Below are 15752 nucleotides of genomic sequence, written 5' to 3' on the forward strand. Positions count from 1 at the left end.
ACATCAGGGAGTGAGGAGCAGAACCTTCTAAGCCATGTATCTTTTCTACCCCAGAACTCCTTCCAGTGCCAGTCGCTGCTGCTGCTTGAGAGCCAGACGTGGGCTCGGGGAGGGGCTTCTCTGTGTCAGGGCCATTCAGGGTCTGTGGCAGGCTTAGGAACAAGTAGACGTAAAAGCTGTAGAATTAAGAGTTGAAAACAGCATTTAATGAAACCCCTCCCTCCAGACGCTCGTGATCAAAGTCTATCCTTGCACTAAGACAATTGATCTACAGTTGCATCCATAAAATTTTGGCAACACTCTGTCCTCATTGCTTTCAACAGAGGCTTTAGACCTCTGAGGCTGGGCATTGTCCCAGAATTGAGAGCCAGTTGCATTACGCATACCAGAAGATACACCACCACAGCCGAGGCCCGTGCAACCACTTTCTTTTAACCTCGCGTCTGTGAAAAATTACTTTCCAAAAAAATAAGTGAAACCCGATGTCTTCTCCGGGTGGTTATTCTTGCGCCTATGAAGTCAATAAAACTCTCCAGATTTATTAGACAGCCCTGCTGCGGAAGACAAGACCACTTCCTATTCCCTCCCAGAAATGTGTGCCTTTCCTTTCTGTAACCTTCTGACCAGATTTTAATTTTGTTCATTTCTTGGATTATTTATTTATTTTTATTTTTCAGAAAACTGGTTCGAACCCTCTAGGACAAGTGGCTTGGCCTGTGCTAAAATCCCGATTTCTGGCCTCCAAGAGTGATAACATGACCACATTTTGCTCCTCTAGCTTTTCCTCTTTGCCTTCCATTTTAGATAGACCCTCTTCTTCACATCAGAAGGAGCAGAGTTGGGGGGCACCTGGGTGGCTCAGTCGGTTAAGCGCCTGACTCTTGATTGTGGCTCAGGTCATGATCTCATGGTTCGTGAGTTTGAGCCCCACCTTGAGCTCTCTCCCTCTCTCTCTCTCTCTGCCTCTCCTCTGCTTGCTTGAGCTCTCTCTCTCTCTCCAAATAAATAAACTTAAAAAAAAAAAAAGTATCAGAGTTTGGCTCTCTTTTTCCACCATGCTAAGCATGAAATGTAGTACCTACCAACAAGTTATACTCCTGTGAGAGCCTACTAACCATGGGTTGATGATGATGATAAATGACAGTTGTATTCAATTCTATTTAATACAACAGTATTTACTGAACTCCTCCTATACATGCTAGGGCTTTCCTGGGTATAAAGATGTAAAGATACAGAGGAAGATGTGCATTCTTTCAGGGGGGAAATTAACATGTTAGCGAGTAAAAGTCATCTAGTGTGACAGATTCCATAATAAACAGAATGCTGTGGGATACAAAACCTGGAACCTGGAAAGGAAATGAAAGGTTTCTCAAAGGGAATGACTCTGTGTTGATTCAAAAATTTTTTTTACATGTTTATTTATTTTTGAGAGAGAGAGAGAGAGCGCCAGCTAGAGAGGGGCGGAGGGGGGGTGGGGGGGAGAGAGAATCCTTAGCAGGCTCTGCATGGACAGTGCAGAGTGAGATGTGGGGCTCGAACCCATGAGCCATAAGATAATGTCCTGAGCCAAGGTCAGGTGCTTAACCGACTGAGCCACCCAGGCACCCAGACTCTGCATTTACCGGTGAGCAGGAATTCAGCAGATGAACTTGGGGAAGGGCATCTCAAGCAGAGGAACTGGCAAATTCAGAGAATCAGAGGTGTGAAACAGCAGGGCCTATTTGGGACCTGAGAAGTTCTGTGCATTGAGAATGAAGGCTGAAAGGTTGTATGTAGGCAACCTGTGTTCTTACATGAATGTGGGCATATTTGTTTGGTGATGGGGAGCTACTGGATGGGTTAAACTTGGGGCAACTGTGGTAGCATGACCAAGGAGGTAGGGGCCAAGTAGCCAAGTGCTATCCCGAGAAGAAATGAAGACAGCCTAAACTGGACCAGTGTGGCTGAAACGGAGAGGAAGATACAGAGTGAGAGCAGAGAGAAAGACATGAACAGGGAGTAGAGTGGTAAAAACTGTCACTCCAGAATGACTTCTAAGCAGTTGTATTCCACTATTTAAGAGTGTAAATTACCTCCGAAATGCTTTTATTTATTTTTATTTTTTATGAGAAAGAAAGAGTGAGAGAATGTGTGCACCAGTGGGGGAGGGGCAGAGAGAGAGAGAGAGAAAATCCTAAGCAGTCTCCATGCTAAGTGGGGCTTGAACTCACAAACCGTGTCATCATGACCTGAGCCGAAATCAAAAGTCAGACACTTAACCGACTGAGCCAGCCGGGTTCATTTTTTTATTTATTTTCTTTTTAATGTTTATTTATTTTTGAGAGGGAGACAGAGCATGAGTTGGGGGGCGGGGGGTAGAGAGAGGGAGACACAGAATCCGAAGCAGGCTCCAGACTCTGAGCTGTCAGCACAGAGCCGGACGCGGGGCTCGAACTCACAGACCATGAGATCATGTCCTGAGCTGAAGTCGAACGCCCAACAGACTGAGCCACCCAGGTGCCGCCTCCCCAAACGCTTTTCACTGTAAGTTATTGAGTCACTAATTCTTTTTCCCTGCCCATTTCCGGAAAAGATTTAAGGTAGGAAAGCTATTCTGTAGCTAGAGCCAGGGCCATCCTATATGACTGTGTGACGTGTTGAAGAGCATTGGTAGGACACCATCCCTGGTTCAGTCAATTCTGAATACCATTAAAAGAAATTTACACCCGCGCTATCTTGGCTAGTTTCAGTTCTGATTACCCTCATGTGAATACGCCGTATATCGCAACTTAACTGGCACTTCCTTGGACAATAACTTCTTGCTTATTTACTCATCTTTTGGGGCATTGAGAGAGAAGGTGTGCTTACCTACATCACCCATCTGACAAAGGAAAGAAGAAGTGCAACGTTTTGGGAGTCCGATAACTCTTGGTTTGTTCCCCCGTGAACTGGGGCAAGGTGCCTAAGCTTAGTCTGTACACATTGCATAATGAAACATCATTAATATCTACCTCATAGTTTGGGGATAAGAATTAAGAGAAAGCGCTTGGCACCTAGGAAGTGACAGGTTCATAGTCCTCTCTACGTGTCAGGCACCGTGCTGCCTGACAGTAGTGTCTCCTTGCAATCATCTAGTTTTACAAAGAAGATAACTTAAGCTCTTTTTTTTTTTTTTTTTATTTGAGGGCAGGGTTTATTTATCATTATAATCCCAGTCCCCAGAATAGGATCTGCCCCAAAGCACAGAAGTGTCTTGCTAAGAAGGATTCAATAACAACTTATTCAAAGTCAAACATCTAGTAAATAAGATGATCAGGATGTAGATCTGTGTCTGCATGATTCTAAGCCCAGTGCGCCTTTAATGACCTCCCAAGTTTTTTTTTTTTTTCTTGTTTCCCCTCAAAGAAAATGACACGGAAGCTAGTCAAAGTGCTGCTTTGTGCTTTCTCTTACTACTAGTTTTCAAATCATTTAATTATCATAAGTGGGGCATTCTCAGTATAAGCTATTTCCATCTGTATCACTTAAAGATCATTTTCAGAGTATTTTTTTAAAGTAGGGCATAGGGCTTGAACTCACAACCCTGAGATCAAGACCTGAGCTCATAATCAAGAGTCAGACACTCCACCAACTGAGCCACCCAGACGCCCCCTGAGTATTTCTACACGGGTCAAGCTCTTGTCTGATAATCTTCCTTCATGAGTCCCAGTTCCAGTTTTTAATGCTTTCTTGGTGAGGTTCACCTACCAGACTCGTCTATTTTTTTTTAAAACTCATAAAACTTTATTGAGTGTTTAAAACGTCATGTGAGATCAGAGTCTTCTGAAGGCACTTCAGCTGTAACATCTCCAAGTGCAAACTCAGCAACTAGCCCCATCTCCTCTTCTCCCCACTCCCCTCTCCAAAACACCTGCTTCCCCTTAGATCCTGAGAGGTGGCATTTTCATCCACCCACACGTTAAAGACTTTGGAGTCCATCGTTACTCCTCCTGTTTTCCTTCTCCAACTGGTCGCCAAGCTTTATTGTTTCTACCCCAGTAAAGGTTTTCACATCTGGCTTTTCCTTTTCATCTCAGCTGCTACTTTCTCAATTGGTCCTTCACCATGGTTTGAATGGAGACTTTGGACAGCTTCCCACTTGACCTTCTTACCTTCAGTCCCTCATGAGCCTTTTGAAGGCAAGATTCTCTTCCTATAGCACAGAGCAGATCAGGCGCTCTTCTGGTCTAACACCATTGGTGGGGCTCGCCTCACCTTCCATGCAAGAGGCTATGCTCCCTACGACGTACTAACATGTTTAAACCGAGCCCCGTCAGATTTTCCTGCCACTGTCCTCATGTGTCCTTGGCTTCAGCTATACTGCACCATCCGCTATTCCCCAAACACCCATCACACCATAGGACTTGGTGCCTCTCTTCCAGCTGTGTCTTCTGCCCATAATGACCTTCTCCCCCTTTTTGCCCTTAAGAATTCCTGCTCATTCCATAAGGCTCAATCGAATGTCACATCTGGGATGAGGCCCTCTCCACCTCCCCCCACCCCAACTCAAGAAAAATCAATGGCCCCTCCTTTGCCTTCATCATAGCACTTCCAACACTTTTATTTTAAAAGTTTATTTAGTCTTTATGTATTCACGGTCCATGGAGTCTCAAGGTCAAGGGCTACTTAATTCATTGCTAAAACCCTAACACAAGGATAGTTCAGTCTTTTTTTTTTTTTTTTTTTTCTATTTAAGGAAAAAGAGCACAGGGGCTTTTTGAAAATTAAGTGAATAATGGGGCACCTGGGTGGCTCGGTTGTTTGAGCCTCCAAATCTCGGTTTTGGCCCAGGTCATGATCTCACAGTTCATGAGTTCGAGCCCTGCAGGGATTCTCTCCCTCTCTCCCTTTCTCTGCCCCTCCCCCTCTCACACTCTCTTTCAAAATAAATAAACCTTAAAAAATTAAAAAAAAAAAAAGAAAATTGAGTGAATAGCATTGTAAGTGGTAAAAGGAAGGTAAATCATGTAGTAGGTGGGGTAATATCAGATGTTTGGGAATTTTGGTCTAGCCCATAGTAGGTTCTGAATAAATGTGAGTTACTCCACACACAAATCTATTTTTTTGAGGTTCTCTATTGTTTTTTTTTTCTTTTCTCTTTTTACTGTTTACAATTTTAATTCCAGTCTTGATAACATACAGTGTTCTATTAGTTTCAGGCGCAGGATTTAGGGATGCAGCACTCCTATGCATTACTCAGTGCTCCTCATGATCAGTGTATGAACAAATCTATTTCACAAGTACTCGACTTCACCATAGGCACACATCTGTTTAGTAACAAAGGTAAAGAATGGCTCTGAAAAGAGAAGATTGGTCTCAGGATGATATGAAACTAGAAATCCATGGAAAATGGATGACCCCTAAGAATGGAGCTTCTTCAGACTCGGATGCTTTCTTCCCCTGCTATGGGTAACCCTCACCACAAGGTGCGTTCAGACCCTGCTTGGACTTCTGTCAATGTCCTTGTTTAAAAAGTGATTTCCGGGGCGCCTGGGTGGCTCAGTCGGTTAAGCGGCCGACTTCGGCTCAGGTCACAATCTCGCGGTCCGTGAGTTCGAGCCCCGCGTCGGGCTCTGTGCTGACAGCTCAGAGCCTGGAGCCTGTTTCGGATTCTGTGTCTCCCTCTCTCTCTGCCCCTCCCCTGTTCATGCTCTGTCTCTCCCTGACTCAAAAATAAATAAAATGTTAAAAAAAAATAAAAATAAAAAAATAAAAAGTGATTTCCAAGCAGCCAGAGGACCAACCTTTCCTCACCGTGCTACGGGGCTGTTCTCTCAGGAACTCGTGTCATCTGCTCCATCGTCATATGCCAGCTTTGGAGAGGAGTTTTCACGTTTTTGTTGTGGGAGAAAACACTAACGTGAAGAACTTCCGCACCAACTACATCTCAGCTCCTACTTAATAGGTTCTGTAGTTTACAAATCTCTCTTGAAGGGTATTTGATGGTGTCTTAAGGAAGTCAGATCTCACTGGATGGAAAGTCAGGGGCCGTAGGTGCTAGTTCTGACCCTGCCACGAGACCCCTTGAGTTACCTGTGGGTAAGTCACTTCAGCATTAGTCCTCTTTTCTGTCTCAGGGATGGAAAAGGTTGCAAATTTGGAGCACCTAGTACAGTTCTGGACCACAGAAGCACACTGTTCACCCCTTACAGTGTTTGAATGAGGTGACCGTTTAATTGGGAGATTTTGTATCAGGACACAGGGTTTTATTTTCCCTTGAGAAATCAGCAGATCTGGTCACATGGGTCAGGTCCCACATTTCTACCCAGTTATAGTAGCTCCCCTCTTTAACAGAGCATGGGCTTACCAGGGCCCCAACGACCTTCTCGTTTTCGGCTGCCCTTTCATCTGCCTTATGCAGAGGTAAATACCAGTTGGTACTTGTCATTGTACTGGTACTCAAGGGTGATGTTAAAAATACTTCGCTACGAAGGCCTGGGGACTGACCTATCAGAATGGATACCTCTGTGCTAGAACAACATCCTGCGCGTGCCTTGCTCTCCCCAGCTGCTGGGTCATAGGGAGAGCTGCGAGTTCCTAGAGAAAAAGCAGGTGCCCAGAGGTGGGCCTCACTCTGTGGGCTGAGAGCAGCTTCTACATGTCAGTTGGTAAGGACAAGGCTAACCTCAGGGGTATACCACCTGAGCATAAGCCTTGCTTCAACTATAGTTTTCTCAGGGTAGACAGATCTATTCCTGCACCCCTGTCCCTCATGGAAAACGGGAAAATGAAGGAAAACTGTAGAGAAAAGGCCGAATGATTGCTCTTATCCTTGATTGCTTTGTTCTTTTACCCACTGGACGCTATGGCATCTGAGTTTGATTTCCTGGTCCTAACCAATCTATAAACTCTTTTCCAGCCTAAGCATAAGGAGCCTCTAATTTTATCCATTTCATAAATGGAGTGAAAATTTTGCAAACCGTCTTGAAGAATTTTGCAAATCATTGTACAGAATTTATAGAAGGTCTAAAACACCGTTAGAAATAATAAATCGCCCATAAATTATCTCCATTTTATTATTGGGCTTTTCAATTTTAAAAGCACTCTGAGGTTCTTTTTTTTTTTCTTTTTTAATTTAGCCATGGCTATTTTTCAAATGGAATTAATGACCAAAAGCTAGCCTCATTCTCTAATTACAGTAAGAGACACTAGACAGGAGTTGTTCCAGACACTGACCCATCTTGGCTCAGGGAGAGGCTCTGGGCAGTTTTACTATGTGCTGCCTTAGTACCTGGGGCCAGGAAACATCTGTTATAACATGCAGTCCAGCGGGTGCTCCGCTTAATTATAAAATGGCATTGCAGTGTCCCTTTGAGTTGGCTGGCCTTAGCTTCTAACGCTCTCCTATCAAGCAAAATGAAATTCTTGATATTCTGTTAACTGAGTATCCAACCCGAGTGTTGAAATGCTCTGAGGAGAGTGAAAAAAGTTAAACCTTTGCCCTCTGGAAAGGTGTGGGGAAAGACAAAACAAAGAAACGCTTCCTACAAGTAATCGAGAAGCTGAGCTATGACTGGGTGTCGCTTATATAGGGACTGGGGGAGCGGATTCGGGAATGACTCACACTTCTAGAATGAACTGTTTATATAGCACTTCCTCCTCTTCGCTCCAGGGATCCTGTTTGGAAGGTCGGGGACAAGGACAATTGAGAAGCGAAGAGAAAACTGGAGAAGAGTGGAGGAATACTTGGAACACCAAAAGGCTCGTTCACCTTGAATCAGAGGACACGTTTCTGTAATGAGTTCATGCAATCAGTTATGGCCCAGGACTTAGGATTTATTCTTGGAACACACACATTTGGGAATTCTTCATAATGCTGTGAATCTCTTATTAACTATTATGAGAACTTACCTTCTCCAATCCTCATATGCTAATGGGAAAAGAGAGCTTATTGTCCGTACTGTCTGCCTAGGAATATCCTTTGTCTCGTACCTTGTTGTAATCACTTCCAGACCGGTGGTATATTTATGATTTACATAATGTTACAGAGGAAGAAGTCTTAAGGATTTTTTTTTCTCTAAATCTTTGTGAATTATTATTTTAGACTCATTGCCAGATTTTTTTTTAAGGGGGAAGTTGATGAACTTTTAAACATGTCATTACATTCCGAAATAGCAACTCTTTGTTCTTTCAAAGTTTTTTTGGTGGGGATTTAAAGGGCTGTGTGTGTGTGTGTGCGTGTGTGTTTAGAAACAGGTTGAGAAGGAAATGGGTAAAAGAGAACTCTTTAGGTTCGCTGATGAAGTTAAATACAGATTTTGTGTTTCCAGTAGAACAAAAGTTAGCAGATTTGGGGGATCTTACCTAACACGTGGGATAGGTTTTGGAAGGGTGGCTCTCCATTCATTTCCAATCATGTTTCAGTAATTAGGGGTAGCAACCGAAGGGTTAAGCCCTAAAGCAAGGAAATATCTCTAAGTCAGAAAACAAAGGGAAACTTGCATATTTCTGGAGATGACATCGGATAGGCCTGTGAATTTCAAGCAATTATGTGATATTATGATTCCCACTGAGTATGCATTAGTTGGAATACTGTTCTTTTTCTTTCTCTGTGTCCCAGGGTTGTACACTGAAGAGCCCTGTTCAACTTTGCATGTCAGAATTTTGAAGGAAAAATTATAGTAAAATATGTTTAAAACAGTGGGGCCTTATGTGAGCGAACACAACATTTTCCAAGGCTTTCAAAACTCCTTTTGTTAAAAATATGGTTTTTATTTTGTGTCTTTTTTTTTCTTTCTTTCTTTAATTTTTTTTTCTTTTACTCAAGCTTTTACTTCCCCTCCTTCCTGGAGGAAAGAAGAAAAGTTTCAAAGGATATACATAACACAGCCTGCATCTTAGGGACTGGGGACTTGCAGTGGGTTTGTTCTAAATGAGACACCCCACATGGAAAATAAACACGTGAGAAAAGTTCATCTGTGTACGTAACTTCAGTTCCAACAACTATGGTGACAGTCACAGTGTCTGAGTAAATGTCCCCTAGAGTCATCTGATGAGCAGTATGATTATTAATTGAGGTTTCTGGGAGTTGAAAGATGGTTATTCTCAAAGAGTAGGAATTTTTAGCTGGAGTGAGAGGAACTAAAGATTCAGCCCCTGGGTTGTTCTAAAAGATAAAATGCCTTTTGAAAATTGAATTAATTTAAAACAAGACAAAACCAAAAGCAGGCATAATGAAATGCAAAGATTAGGAATGATGATGAATGAATATCAAGTTCATTTTATTCCATGATATTCTTTCTTGCAAAGAAGAGAAGTAATTTGTTTGATCAGCTCAGAATTTTATTTCGCTGTCAATGACAGGCAATTAACATCAATGGCTTAAACTTATAAAGGTTATTTTTTTTTAATATTTACTTATATTTAAGGCGGGGGAGGGGCAGAGAGCGGGAGACAGAGGATCCTAAGCCAGCTCTGTGCTGACAGCAAGGAGCCCGATGCGGGGCTCGAACTCACTAACTGTGAAAGCGTGACCTGGGCCGAAGTCGGATGCCTAACCAACGGAGCCACCCAGGTGCCCCTAAGGGTTATTTTTAGCATAAAAGAAATCCTACCCCTGGCTATCTGGGGCTCAGGTTGTGTCTTCTCAGTCATCAGGGACTCAGGCTCTTTCTAGATCTCTGTTCTTCCATTCTTATGGCATGATGTCACTCTCCAAGCATGAAAGAGGAAAAGGGAAGGCAAAGGGGACACCCCTCCTAGCTTAGTTAACTCCCTGGAAGGAGCTTCCCTTGAAGTGCCTCAAAGAATTTTCACTTATAATTCATCAGCCCGACCTTTGTCACATGGCCACACCTAGCTGCCGAGGAGCCTGAAAAATGTGGTCTTTTAGGAGGCAAAAATCACTGTCCCAAATGAAATCAGGGTTCTCTTACCAGTAATAAGGAAAGCTCAGGTTTTGGGTAGGAAATTAGAAGTCTCTGTCCTACTCATAGAAAACCTCCATAATGCCAGTATATATTGTCCGAGGCGGATGGGTTGCTTCCGGTGGAATTATGCAATATTTAAGGCACTAGTTTAGGAACACAGTTTTGCATTGCATTGCCTCAAAGTGGATGGCCAAAATAAATACTTTTGCACATCGTTGATCCTTTCCTCCACTATCTGTATAATTTAATCTTGGAAGTGTTTGTGCTCAGGAGGGACCACCTTGTCGTCACTTGAATTTCTTCACTTACCTCTTCTGTGCTGCTTAAAATTCCACCCATTAAAGAGTCACTTCAGTTGAATCTTTAGAAGGGGATGTCGATTTTTTTTAAGAGCTAATGTTATTAGTCATGCAAAACTCAGTGCCAATTACTTTAATCAGATTGCTTTCCTCCCGGCTGTGACACAATTTCACCGCGTGGCAGGCCTCTATCTAGTTTCTCCTCTCCCTTCATATGAAACATAAACATACTCATGGCAAAAAATTCAATCTAAATAAAAAGTCTCCATGTCACCCCAGATTTCAAGAGTCTTTCCCTTTCTGATGCAGCAGTGAGTAAACATTTCTTGCAGGTATTATCCAGAGATATATGTAGGGACTAACACACACATACACACAGGGTCAATGCATAACAATCCTTTTGTTTTATCCAAATAGCCATATATTGTGTGCATTATGTGGTGCCTTTTAAAATAACTTTGAAGGATCACTGAAAAAAATTTTAAATCAACACATATATCTGCTACATTAATAAAAAGGAAGGGGGATGGATGACTGAGCCTGGATGGCGCAGCCCAGTAAGCATCTGGCTCTTGGTTTTGGCTCAGGGCATGATCTCACGGTCCGTGAGTTCGAGCCCCGCGTCCGGCTCTGTGCTGACAGCTCGGAGCCTGGAGCCCGCTTCGGATTCTGGGTCTCCCTCTCTCTCTCTGCCCCTCCCCCACTCACACTCTGTCTCTCTGAAAAGTAAATAAATATTAAAAAGTAAATAAACAAATAAAAATAAAAATAGATCGTGGTAGAGCCACTTAAGAAGAAAAATTAAGTGAGTATAGGATAGTGCTTGTCAGTTAGAAGTCCCACCATCCCCACTCACCCCCAGCCCTTTCAGAAGAGAGGATCAGAGTGTAGTTTGAAAACAGCGCAGCGCTTTGCGCTTCTGACTTGATTCAATTTTGACTTTGATATTAACATTTAAAAAATCTCCGTAACAGAGAAGGATGCCAGTGTCTCGTGCCTAGCAAAGGCGTATATGATGGCGAGACACTCTTGTAGCCATTTCTACTGCACGAGCAGAGTGTATTAATCTACAGATAATGCAGCTGCTTCAAAGACAGGGTTCAGGAAAACTTAAAGCCAATCACATCTCGGTACATCATTACTCTGTGTGTAACTTTCCATACATTTATTATTTCCCCAAAGAGCGTCCCTTTATGGATCTCCTGGCAGAAACCACATCTCCAACGATGAATGGCAATTGTTTGTTCTCACACCTGGAAACTCCTGAGGCCTTTTAGGGAAGGATAAAGGGACTTGGACTCCGAGTAGGAGTGAATTGGGGAGGACAGAGCTATTGAAAGAGCAGGCACAGGTATTTTCCCTTCATATCCATTTTCTTAAAATTGAATTAGGTTCTTGTGAAAAGCTGTTTTGTAGAATAACGACCTCTTTATGGTTTCACCAGCTGAAACATAAAAAGCTGTTTGTGCTGTGGTGTAAGTTCTGAAGGCAGGAGAAAATTCCCTACTTTGCTGGTAATTTTCATGATAATAAGAATAATGTTTGTAAATAACCTGACCCATTTAACCAGGAATCTTAAAGTCCACGTGTCACTGTGGTATATCATCACCTCCACTCTGGGTGCGAGGGTGGCCCGAGACCTTGACTTATTTTCACATTACAAAATTCTTTTCTCTCTCAGGAAGAGAAGGAACCATTTTAGTTAAAAATTAACTAAAATTGGGGCGCCTGGGTGGCGCAGTCGGTTGGGCGTCCGACTTCAGCCAGGTCACGATCTCGCGGTCCGTGAGTTCGAGCCCCGCGTCGGGCTCTGGGCTGATGGCTCAGAGCCTGGAGCCTGTTTCCGATTCTGTGTCTCCCTCTCTCTCTGCCCCTCCCCCATTCATGCTCTGTCTCTCTCTGTCCCAAAAATAAATAAACGTTGAAAAAAAAAATTTTTTTTAAAAATTAACTAAAATTTAGTTTAAAAATTTTTAAAGCATCATTTGACCCTTGGAGAACAGGACCTAGGAATACTTCTGGCTTCTGCCATTGCTTCTTCTCCAAATAATGTACAATTTTCTAAATATATTTTGAAAGAATGAACTCAGTCCAATAACCAGACTCACCTCTGAGATATTGGCCAATGGAAAATTTTAAATGGCACACAGCACCACAGGAAACTTCCTTTCACCTAGATCTAGAATGCTTCTGGGTCTTTAACCATGGGAACCCCAGAAGAAGCAAGGGAAAAATCAGTTTAATCGCACTCATTAGGATGGCCCAGGGGGTTATAGAAGGTAGATTGAGAGCTTGAGGACTAAAGGCCAGGTACAAAAAAACAAACGAAGGACCAGTTGTTGCCTGACCAGATTTTGACCCAATAAGTTGGTGATGTAAATAGAGAAATGCAGCAAGGCCGTCAGAACAAGGGGGCAATGTCTCCATTCACTTTGAGCCAATTCGGAAGTTAGCTACATGGTAAACAGGAAAGCAGAGTAACCCTGCTAGGGTCAAGAGCACCGTGCCATACCTGGGAGACGTTAGACTGGGTTCTTCCTAAGAAATGCATTTCCGCTGGACCACCCCTGCCTTGAACCTTGTGCCACAGCATTGAGTCGTAACAATACAAGAGGTACCATCTCCGGAGGTGCGCTCTATGTCGGGCTTGGTGCTTTTCCTACGTTACCTCTAATCCACACAATCGCACCGCACAGAAGGCCTATCCACACCCCTGCTTCTCAGAGGAGGAATCTGGGTAATTTGCACAAAGCCACACAGCCTGGAGCGGTGGCGCAGGGATTTGAACCGAGGGTGGGGAAATAGGGAGCTGTCACGGGTCCACCTTGTCCGTTCCCACATCACCCAGATCTCTGCCACACTGGGGTTCCTGTGCCCTAGCCCCCAATTTTCTCACAGTGACCACCTGACTTCCTGTGCTGCAGATGAGCAGAGTACCTGTTGAATGAAACTCTGGGTCTCAGTGACTTTGGCCGTAAACCACAGTGGTGGTTTAATGCCCCCTAACAGCAAGTGTTACTGCCTTGGGGGCCACTTCTCATTAGCCCACAAAATTTATGTTTCTGTTCCTTTTTATCAAGGTCGTATCTTTTCTCTTTCCCCTCTTCCCTCTCTATTATACTCCTTGCCTGAAGCCTCTCCTTCCTGTTTTTTCTCTTTATTTTTTTTTTATTTTTAAAAAAAAATTTTTTTTTTCAACGTTTATTTATTTTTGGGACAGAGAGACAGAGCATGAACGGGGGAGAGGCAGAGAGAGAGGGAGACACAGAATCGGAAACAAGCTCCAGGCTCTGAGCCATCAGCCCAGAGCCCGACACGGGGCTCGAACCCACGGACCGCGAGATCGTGACCTGGCTGAAGTCGGACGCTTAACCGACTGCGCCACCCGGGCGCCCCATGTTTTTTCTCTTTAAAAAAAAAAAAAAACAAAAAACAACCCATAGACATCAGCCCATATCCCTCAATTCCAATATGTATTCATGCCTCAAACCCACTTGTGAGCAGGTGATTGTCACCTGTGCTGCAGGTGCTGCAAGGGGTATGGACATCGCTGAAACCAGCACTGTCTGCCGGAACATTCTACGGTGATGACAACATTATGCAATGTGCACTGTCTCATACAGTAGTCACTGGAAACGTGGCTTATGCGACAGAGAGACTGAATTTTAAATTTGGTTGAGTTTTAATTTTAGTTTAAACAGCCACATGTAATTAGCGGTTACTGTAGTGGACAGCATCCCAGGAAGGCTGAAAGATCTCTGTATTTCTGAAGGTCTTGGGATCTTCAGAAACCTGCTACGTACACGGAGCCGGGCCTGGGACTCACGCCTTACTTTCGTAAGGGCTACCTTACTTGTAGGAGTTCCCAAGAATCCAGAGTCACGCTTTAAGAATAAAGATCTGGCTAGGCCTGGGACTGGCCATGGGAACGAGAGCAGGAGCAGGTCTGGTTGTGGCCAGAATAGTCTGCGGGTTAGAAGACAGGGACAAATTACAGAGGGAAGCATGCGGGTCAAAACCTCAGTCTTTATACTTACTAGCTGTACGACCTTGGACACACAGGAGTTCCTCAATAAGGAATTGTTTCAGATAATCACGTTGGGAAACACTTTAGTATTACCCACTAAGACAGGCATACCCCATGGCACGGCGATTCTACTTCTAGGTATAAATATTCACGATGCTCTTGCATAAGTGTATCCGGTTACATGTGCGAGAAAGTTCCTAGCAGAGCTGCTTGGTAGAACCCCCAGATGGAACGAACCTGAGTGTCCCCCCCAGTGGGATAATAGAAAATAGGGATGTATTCCTCCAATAGAATATAGCCCGGCAACAAAAATGATCGCAAGAAATGCACGGCAGCTCCAATACTGGGGGATGGCATCAAAGCAAGAATGAAAGTCCAGAAAAAGAAAAGCAAGCAAGGAAAGGAAGAGATAATTGGAAGGTTTGGCGGACAGTACAGGGACGGTAACACGACCATGTCTTGAACACTGCGTTTCCCGGGCTGGGTACCTGGAAACTTCCCAACAGCGTATGCCACAGCTTGGAAATAGGTAACTTATTAGCTTAGCCTTAGGCTCAAGAAAACAATGTGGGGCGCTTAAGAAGAGGGTTATTTGGCAAGAGGAAGACGACAAAAATTGAAAACAAAAGTTCACAGGCTCACTCCATCCTTGACACTCTTTGACTACCGGTTTAGTAAAGTGAGCTTTGTAGCAAAGTCACTTAGAACTATTTGTAATTCGTCATAAATGTGAAGTTCACCTGCTTAGGAAATCCATTTACAGCTTTATTCGTAGGGTGATGTGGACTTATTCTCAAGTAAAGCTCCTTTCATTGAGGGCTCAATACTGAAATACAAGCGGATCCTTATATACCATTGATTACTCTTTCGGTGCCCAGAAAGGGTGGATCTGTTTGCCTTCTAGGCTGAGAGGAAGGAGGTGTTCCAGAATTAATAATTCAAATAGGGCTGTTACACCAGGAGAGGAGAGAAGAGTGTCGGAGGCAGTGTTAAGAATCTGGGAAGGCTGCCAGCGTGGTTTGCATGATAAGGGTGGCTAAAAACATACAGAGAAATATGATCCAGTGGTTGATCTGTTTCCTTTTCATTTTTAAGGGTGGTTTACTTTTAAACGAAATTGCGCGATTTTCAAGTTATTATAAGGACCTAGCTGATTACAGATTTCTTTTAAGACCAGCGTTTCTGCAAGCAGCCTGCTGACAATAAGAGAATTTGATCTTTACGCTTTTTTTTTTTTTATTTTTAAAGCACCTTTCATGATGGCAGAGGGTGTACCCTGAAGATTTACACCACCCCATCTCATCTCTGGCCACCTTGCCGAGTGCCGCCTATGTGGCCATATCTAAAGCCCGTTACAATTTACAAATTAAAAGCCAGTGGGAAAGAACATAATCTTGGCAAGGGCCTCTTGGGAAATCTCGCAACTGCAAGAGCGCCATGGAAGAGCGCTTTAAATACCAAAATGCATCGTGGTTCATCCAATCTCATCACAATTGTACAGAAGGGCATGTGGCCAAAGCCTTGCAGGGAAGGGGCCGG

The 15752-nt window shown here is 43.6% G+C and overlaps 1 long non-coding RNA gene across 1 annotated transcript in view; it reads left to right on the top strand.

The window, feature by feature from the left end:
• The window catches only part of LOC115499497, a 58165-nt gene extending 49212 nt beyond the window's left edge, over positions 1–8953 (top strand). The window contains exon 4 of the long non-coding RNA XR_003964175.1: positions 7631–8953. This is a non-coding gene — a long non-coding RNA (uncharacterized LOC115499497). The remainder of the gene's footprint in view (positions 1–7630) is intronic.
• The last annotated feature ends 6799 nt before the right edge of the window (positions 8954–15752 follow it).

This window comes from Lynx canadensis, chromosome D4, assembly GCF_007474595.2.
Source record: "Lynx canadensis isolate LIC74 chromosome D4, mLynCan4.pri.v2, whole genome shotgun sequence".
NCBI lineage: Eukaryota > Metazoa > Chordata > Mammalia > Carnivora > Felidae > Lynx > Lynx canadensis.